Source organism: Adiantum capillus-veneris, chromosome 7 (assembly GCF_014529385.1).
Source record: "Adiantum capillus-veneris isolate H3 chromosome 7, ASM1452938v2, whole genome shotgun sequence".
In the NCBI taxonomy this organism is placed as follows: domain Eukaryota; kingdom Viridiplantae; phylum Streptophyta; class Polypodiopsida; order Polypodiales; family Pteridaceae; genus Adiantum; species Adiantum capillus-veneris.
Window position 1 is genome coordinate 50,466,552 of NC_140937.1, and position 8,641 is coordinate 50,475,192.

General features: G+C 39.7%; 1 non-coding gene across 1 annotated transcript; it reads left to right on the forward strand.

Annotated features, from left to right (window-relative positions):
* Positions 1 to 2,446: 2,446 nt before the first annotated feature.
* Positions 2,447 to 2,518, forward strand: TRNAQ-CUG (transfer RNA glutamine (anticodon CUG)). Its single transcript has one exon. It is a non-coding gene; the product is annotated as a tRNA-Gln (tRNA).
* Positions 2,519 to 8,641: the final 6,123 nt, after the last annotated feature.

An 8,641-nucleotide genomic window follows, 5' to 3' on the forward strand; every position in this document is an offset into this window, starting at 1 on the left:
GTCATCAATCTCTTGTAGCAAGTTGCGATTGGGTTTCTTGTGTAAAATCTCGGATAGCCATGTCATCACTTTGTTCATCTATCCTCCTAGCTTATTTTGGTGTGCTTAGTAATGCCACATCAAAAATTTGTGATAGCTCAAGTCAAATTGGTAATCTGTGCAAGCTTGTGGTGTTGATATTTTGCACCAAAAGAAGCATAGATTGGTTGTTGTTGGCTTTTTAAACACTCTTGGAGCCGATTTGGTGCTCTTTGGAATGATTTGGAGATACCAAAGCGTTTGTCAAAGACATTGCAAGGTGCTAATACTATCAATATGTCGATGAGAACTGGTTGGTGCTCCTTATGCCAAAAGTGTTAGGATATAAAAAATGTAGTGATTGGAAGGTACTGATAATGATGGTAGAATCCAGTTATCCATGGCTTTTGATGTCTACACATCCACGATTTTAGAAACACATTTTTGATTGTAAATCTATGGTTTTCTTGCCTTAGACTTTCCACTAGATTACCATGCTACGAGTACTATGAGATGTCCTCGATGGTTGCAGACAATTGGATTATGCTTTCGTGTCCTCACTCTCCAAGGACAAAGAACCTCTTGCAATTGATGAGGCCCTTTCACAATAATAGTGGAAGGAGGTAGAGCTTGATTCCATGGAGAGGAATAATGCATGGAAATTGGTTTTGAGTCTCTAGTCATTGATGTCAAAGTTGAAGATGCAAAAGCGTAGAGCAATAGGGAGAATATACGAGAGAGAGAGATACTTGTGAACCAGCCAACCTTGGCAATGATTTAATGATTTTACAAGGGGCTTAGGTGTACTTATATAATCACCTTAGCAAATTGCCTTGCCCAAAGTTTGACAAATAAGTAAAGTGCATACCTAAAATCCAAAATAAATATTGGGAAATTCACTTGAGATTCCATAAATTTAACACCCTCTCTCTAGCTCATAGTAAATGTAAATAGTGAGAGTGAGACCAAGTCGATGAAGAAGCTACCATGGACACTCCAACAGTGGCCCCTACTAGATACACCTCGAATTTGCAACCTCCAACTTTTTACCTTAGAAGAATGCCATTTTGAGCAGCGTTTGCCTCATAGAAAATTGATTTGTAGACCACACTAATGATCCAAGAATTCCCATTTGTGAACTGTGAACACATCACCTCTAGAATGAACTTTGAAACACATTTTGTTCATAATCCAAACAACAACAATGGATTGGTACACTCATCCATAGTGTTTTAGACACATTTGATTGTTTCCTTTCCATATGCGTGTGCATTGAAAAAAGGCAATCTTCTTCTCTTAGGTCTGTGGCGGAGCTTCTCGTGCCAACCCTCAAGTCACTCTCCCATCTCCAGTTGGATGGTTGCCTACCATTTTCGACCTCCCTCTGATTTTACTTGTTATTTCTTTCCTTCGACAAAGCTACATTTCACTTAAATTCTTATTAAAACAATGCCCAAAATCTTATGCACATATTCCTATCCTTTATTTTCTAAGTCTTTTTCAAGCTTGCCCAAAAAATGAATGTAGGCTTTAGAGAATAAGGCACCAGTCACACAAGGCCAAGCGGCCACGCCAAAACGAAAGTTGTTGGGCACATATCGTGTCACACACGACACGAGCAGACATGAAAAAAAATGATCTAGCAAAACTATAAGAACAACAAATAAGGAATAGCCAGTTAACTGGCTGCAACTCTGACTCTGAAGCTCACTTAATGCCCACTGAAACATGCCATGTGTTTTGTATGTCCGCTGCATGTTTGAGATGGGCGAGAGGGTAATCGTGGACTGTTGCACCCACTAGCGGATGTCTGACACAACAAATGATTTTCTGCCTCGTCGTTTGCACACACGTCCGCCAGCAGGCCTAACATTTGAAAAGCTAAGTCTTCTAAAGCTCTTAGGACACTTGTCAAGGAAGAAGTAGACCATTTATTAAAGGGAACCTTCGCTAGATGCTCTTCTTTGGACAAAAGTCCCTAGAGGTGTTGTTCTACGCCTGCTTGCACCAGATGCCTGACCTAAATGGCGCCTAGAGCGATACACGGGCAAGAACACAAAGCGAGCACAGCGCAAGGTCGAGTGAGCCAAGCAGAGGCACAACCATGGAGAGCACGAGAACGAAGGGGGACGGCCTCCTTCTCCTCTTGCCCTGTGCTTCGCTTGCATTGTGGTCGATCGGAGGAGATCTGCCTTGGCCTGCGGCCTCGAGTGGCTGCCTCAGCTTGCCTTCACTCTGCACTCTGTTCTTGCTGGTAGCCAATGAGTCGTCGATGGACCGTTTCCCTCTCTCTCTCTCTCTCTCTCTACGTTCCAGCGCATAAAAATGATTCTCTCTCTTTCTTTGAGCTCAATCTTGCAGTTGGCTACTTTGTGCAAGCCTTGATTATTTTTATGATTTAAGACATACTGATTTGATTGTCGTCAACGGTCCCGTGGTCTAGTGGTTAGGACACTGGACTCTGAATCCAGTAGCCCGAGTTCAAATCTCGGCGGGACCTTCTGCTTTTATTAGCGCTTTAGAGAAGTACTCCTAAATCCGTGGTTGCTAAAAATAATCCTTCTTGTTGCTCACTGTACGTATTTGGCCTTATCCACTTTTTATTAAGTGGAATCTTGGCAGATACCATTCCCCAACCCGACCCCCCCTTCCCTCGGCAAGGTGATGCTCGTGTCGTGCACATCCATCGATGACAACGTTGGCCTCAGGGCTCAAGGAAGGACGTGCGTACACAGAGAGAGCGAGTATCCATTGCTCAGATTTGTTAGATTTTGTAGCGTCATTTACGACCTCACCACCCTTTCTTTCCTCAAAGTAAAAGGTGCACATGTAGAATTTTCCCTCCTATTCTTCCATTTTTCTCTCATCGCCAACTGAGCTAGTTTGTTGTGTCCCACCCCCCAACCAAACACCTTTAAGACACAGTTGCATTGGTATCGAGCTATACCATCTATATATAGCATAGGTATCTAAGGCGCACGAGCAGGTAGCTGCAACATCTTATCACCTTAATCTTCATAATTTTCTAATTCCTAATATTTTGATTTAAAATTAGCTTGGGAGTCCTACTTCCTCCATAATGGCTTCAAAAGAATTAAAAGGTCAAAAAATCAAAGATTCCAAAAAATTCAAAAAAACCTAGGTTTAGTGTAATCCCATCTACAAATGGTGGGATTACATTAAACCTACATAGCGGAGTCCTATCGAAATGATTTCACCGACCTTACATAGCGCAAGGAAACTCTACCTACATAGTGTAAGGAAATTGTAAAGAGAAGAAAATGCTAAAAGAAAGGTAATGCACAAGAAATGCACTCGACCACTTCTTTTATACGGAGATGAAATGTCTTTTGACTTTCCATTTTAATGGGCTTTTCATTTCCTATGACTTTTCATTTTCATGGGGCTTTTTGTTTCTTATACTTACTTTCGCTTATGCATTTCAAATGTTTGGAAAGAATTTTTATTTTTCTGAGATTGGGGGACCCTACTCCCTCCTTATTCCTGATAAAAGGTATTCCTAATGGCTTCAAAAAAAATAAAAGGTATTCATTTGTTTTTCCTAATTCAAAGATTCTCTCAACAACAACAAAAACGATGCGTTAGTCTATAGCACGTAGCAACGGGCAATGAGAAGCACGTAGATTTGTAATAGTATTAGCTGGGAAGGATGGATACAACATTGCATGAGAGAGAGGGAGAGAGAAGAAAATACTAAAGGGAAAATAAAAGAGAAAAGAAACACCTCTTTATATGGACACAAAAGGTCCTTTGACTTTCCACCTTCATCCGTCTTTTGACTTTTCACCTTCATGTATCTTTTCATTTCCTAAACTCACCCTTCACTTATGTACTTAATATGTTTTGAAAGAAGTTTTAAAACATTTACATAGTGCATGTGCAAGGACACTCTAAAGATAAGAAAACACTAAAGGGAAATAAAGCAAAGAGAAACACAAATGTAGTAATGTGCACTCAACCATCTCTCTTTATACAAACACAAGAAGTCTTGTGCTATATAGCACGTGTTAGTCCTGCTTTGTTTATCCTCTTTTTGGACAGTTTTCACATCAAGTGCAAGCACTCGCCATGGCTAATAACAATACATATGTGTTCAAGATGTTTACTGCTGACGATAAATTGGATGGGGAGAATTACCCAATGTGGGCTTTACATGATGCAACATGTTCTTGCATCAAAGGGAGTTTGGAATGTTGTGCAGGGCATTGATATACGTCATGATTCTGTGGATGTAGGCATTATTGAGGATGTTGCAGGTTTTGGTGGTAGTATTGTTGTTGTTGAAGCTATTTTTCTTGCGGGCGGCTGAGTAGGCTTATTGGGATGTTAGAGATGCGCAGGCTCATGCATTGATTGCATTATCTGTGAAGCGCACTATTACTCCTCACATTCGCTCAGCTAAACAAGCTTGGGATATTCTAGATGGTCTTCATGCAAGTCGTAATGCAGCTAAAATTACATTGCTACATAAAGAGCTGGAGTCCAAGATTATGCATGAGGAAGATGACATGGACACTCTCCTTGCTAGTATCAAGGTATTAAATGAAACTTATTTCTGTAGGCAAAGTCATTTGAGACAGTTCCCTTGTGCAAGCTGTTCTTGATGCATTGCCAGATTCCTATCAGACTTTTGCTAGTACTTGGAGGCTTAGACTCAAGGAAATCTTGATGTTGTCAAGTTTGATGCATTATGCACATTACTATCACAAGAGCCACTTTCAAGAAAAAATTGGACTAAAGAGCGTGCAATTGAAGAGGCTTTTATTGTTGCTGAAAGAAAAGGTGGTAACAACAATGTAGCCACTTCTCATGGTTCTTCAACAAGTGGCAAATCACGTGTTACTAAGGCTTCTACTGGAAACATCTCGTGTGGGAATTCTAGTGAAAAGGAAAAACGAAGAAGTGTTGCCATTATTGCAAAGCTAATGATCACTTGATCAAGCAATGTCCTAAATTGATGACAAAAGAGGCCAAGAAGAAAGAGGCAAGTTCTACTACAAGTGCAACTGTTATAGAATCTTCTATGAAAGGAAATTGTGATGATGATGTAGATGCAGAGTGTTCATTTAGTGCAGTGTGCGTTTATGATCCTTTTGTCCATGATGCATGTATGTTTGTTGCTGTAGATTCACATGTGTGGTACTTTGACAGTGGTGCTACAAGGCACATTACATCACATGTAACTTGTTTACCTCTCTCGAGGCTATCCCTCATGGGAATACAGTCACCTTTTCCAACAATGACTCTTATCCGGCCCATGGAGTTAGACAGATTGTACTAACTGTTGCAAATGGCAGTTCTTTCACACTTGTTGATGCACTTTATGTACTTGGGATCAAGAAGAATCTTTTGTATGTATCTGCACTTGCTAGACTTGGTGTCTTTGTGAAATTTGTGGGTGATAGATATACAATTCATTATCTCAATTTTGGTGATGAAATTGTTGCATTTGGCATTTTGCGGCGTGGATTGTATAAGGTCACTTTAAGTGTGGGTAGAATTTTGCAAATGCATTTATGGATTCAAAGGTTGTTTCAGATGCAAAACTTTGGGATGCACGTTTCGGTCATCTGAATTTTACCAGTTTGTTGCGTTTGTAAAAACCTGATATGGTTGCTTCTTTGCCGCCTCTTGAAGCACCTATGAAGCATGTTTGTGAAGGCTGTTTTTTGGGTAAGATGCAAAGTTTAAAGTTTCCAAAGGATGGTTCATTTAGGGGCACATGCAGATTGCAACTTGTGCATAATGATGTTTGTGGGCCCATGCAAACTCCGTCCTTGGGCAATTACCTTTACTTCGTGACTTTTATTGATGATCACTCAAGGCATGCATGAGTGTATCCGCTTAAAGCTAAGTCCAAAGTGACTTGAGCATAGTGACCTTTGTGGGCCTATGCAAACTCCGTCCTTGGGTAATTACCTTTACTTCATGACTTTCATCGATGATTACTCCAAGCATGCATGGGTGTATCCGCTTAAAGCTAAGTCCGAAGTGTTTATGTATTTCAAGAAATTTTTCGCTATGGTTGAAAATGTCTCTAAATGTACTATGGACACCCTCCGTGAAAGATCAAGGGGGGAGTATATGTCTCATGAGTTTAATGCATTTTTGGCTAGTCATGGGATAAAACACCAATGTGTAGTGTTGTATACACCTCAACAAAATGGTGTTGCTAAAAGAAAAACCAGGTCCCTTACAGAGATGGCACGATGTATGGTCAAGAGTCAAGATTTACCACATTCATTTTGGATTGAGGCCATCATGTGTGCTACTTATGTACTCACTAGGTGTCCTACGAAAGTTTTGTAGTCTATGACTCCATATGAAGCATGGCATGATGGAAAGCCTTCTATTGATCACATACGCATTTTTGGTTGTTTAGCTTATGCTTTGATGCAATTACCTTTACTTCATGACTTTCATTGATGATTACGCTAAGCATGCATGGGTGTATCCGCTTAAAGCTAAGTCCGAAGTGTTTATGTATTTCAAGAAATTTTTGGCTATCGTTGAAAATGTCTCTAAATGTACTATGGACACCCTCCGTGAAAGATCAAGGGGGGGAGTATATGTCTCATGATTTTAATGCATTTTTGGCTAGTCATGGGATAAAACACCAATATACAGTGCCGTATACACCTCAGTAAAATGGTGTTGTTGAAAGAAAAACCAGGTCCCTTACAGAGATGGCACGATGTATGGTCAAGAGTCAAGCTTTACCACATTCATTTTGGATTGAGGCCATCATGTGTGCTACTTCTGTACTCAACAGGTGTCCTACAAAGCTTTGTAGTCTATGACTCCATATGAAGCATGGCATGATGGAAAGCCTTCTATTGATCACATACGCATTTTTGGTTGTTTAGCTTATGCTTTGATGCCACAAATGCAACACAAAAATTTGGATGATAAGGCTATTAAATGCATTTTTGTTGATTACAATACTGAAAGCAAAGGTTACAGGTTTACCATCCGCAACAAAGTGTATCTTGGTTTCATAAGATGTTGCGTTTGTGGAAGATTCTACTTAGCCCTTGTTGTCATGTACTAGAGACAATAATGGAAGCTCATAGGACATTTATGATAGTTTATTGCCTCTTTTCACTGGTGGAAACTTGAATGTAAATTCCAAGGAGGCAAATATACAACCTATGAGGGTTTCAAAAAATGCTACAAATCAGCCTATTATTGATGCATGTAGACATGATGTACTTGATGTGGAAAGGACCCAGAATGACAAGGCTAGAGGTATGCCAAAATGGCTGGTGCATACTTTGCATGACATTAAATTGGATGCACCTTTGTCTAGTTGTACACGTTCAGGTTCTCACCATGCATCTTATGCATCAGATTGTTATGCTATGGCTATTTCGAGCTTACGTGATGTAGAGGAACCTCTATCTTTTGATGAAGCACAAAATTCAAAAAATTGGATGGTTGCCATGCAATCCGAATATGATACACTTATAGAAAATGACACATGGACTTGCCTGCTGGCAAAAAGGCCATTGGTATTAAGTGGGTCTACAAATTGAAATGTAAGCCGGATGGCGAGATGGATCCTTAGAAAACTTGATCGACTTGTTGCAAAATGTTATGCATAGTAGCAAGCCATAGATTATGAAGAGACTTTTGCTCTCACTTGTTGTATGAATACTGTGCGTTTTCTATGTGCATTGGCAACTCATTTTGGATGGGATGTACATCAATCAAATATTGTTACTACTTTCTTGAATGGCGATATATTTGAGAAAGTTTATGTAACGCAGCCTTATGATTTTTTCATTAAAGGGCAGGAAGATAAAGTGTGCAAATGTAAGAAAGCTTTGTATGGGTTAAAGCAATCTCCTCGTGCTTGGAATGAGAAAGTTGACACTCATTTGGTTAAACAAGGCTTTTGTAACATTCCAACAAAAATCACTTTGGCTGTAAAGCATGAGGGTGATGTACTTCTCATCATCATTCTTTATGTTGATGATTTGCTAATCACTGAACACAATGAGACACATATTTTTTACTTTAAGGTTGATTTAAATGCTACTTTCAAGGTGAAGTATTAAGGGGATGTTCCATCATTACTTGGGCATACAATTTAAGCAGTGTGATGGTGGTATTGCCTTGTGTCAAACAAGTTACATAGAGACATTGTTGTGTAAGTTTGGACTTGAGGACTGCAAACCTATTGCTACTCCCATGGAAACAGGTTTAAAATTGAGTCTTCATGATATTAGTGATCCTGCGATCATGATTGATATAAAAATCCTCATTGCATCATTAATAAAATATACCAAATAAACAATTTCTCAAATATCGATTTCCACAACTCGTTCATCCGCTAGTGAGAATACCATATATGTATTAGATGTGCCATTGGGGTGTGATAGGATAGAAAATGATGTAACTAGATAGTCCACCATCGTGTCTCATGTCCATGTATGTACTCCATGTACAAAGCATGTCATCCCTCTCTCTCAATGCCACTCAATAGTAGAATGTTCCTCCTCTCCATCACATGCTCTAGTCGTCCAAGATGTGCCCATAATGATTCATTGCAATTCCGAATTTCCATGGATTAGTGTGTGTTCCATAGGCCCCAAGCCAT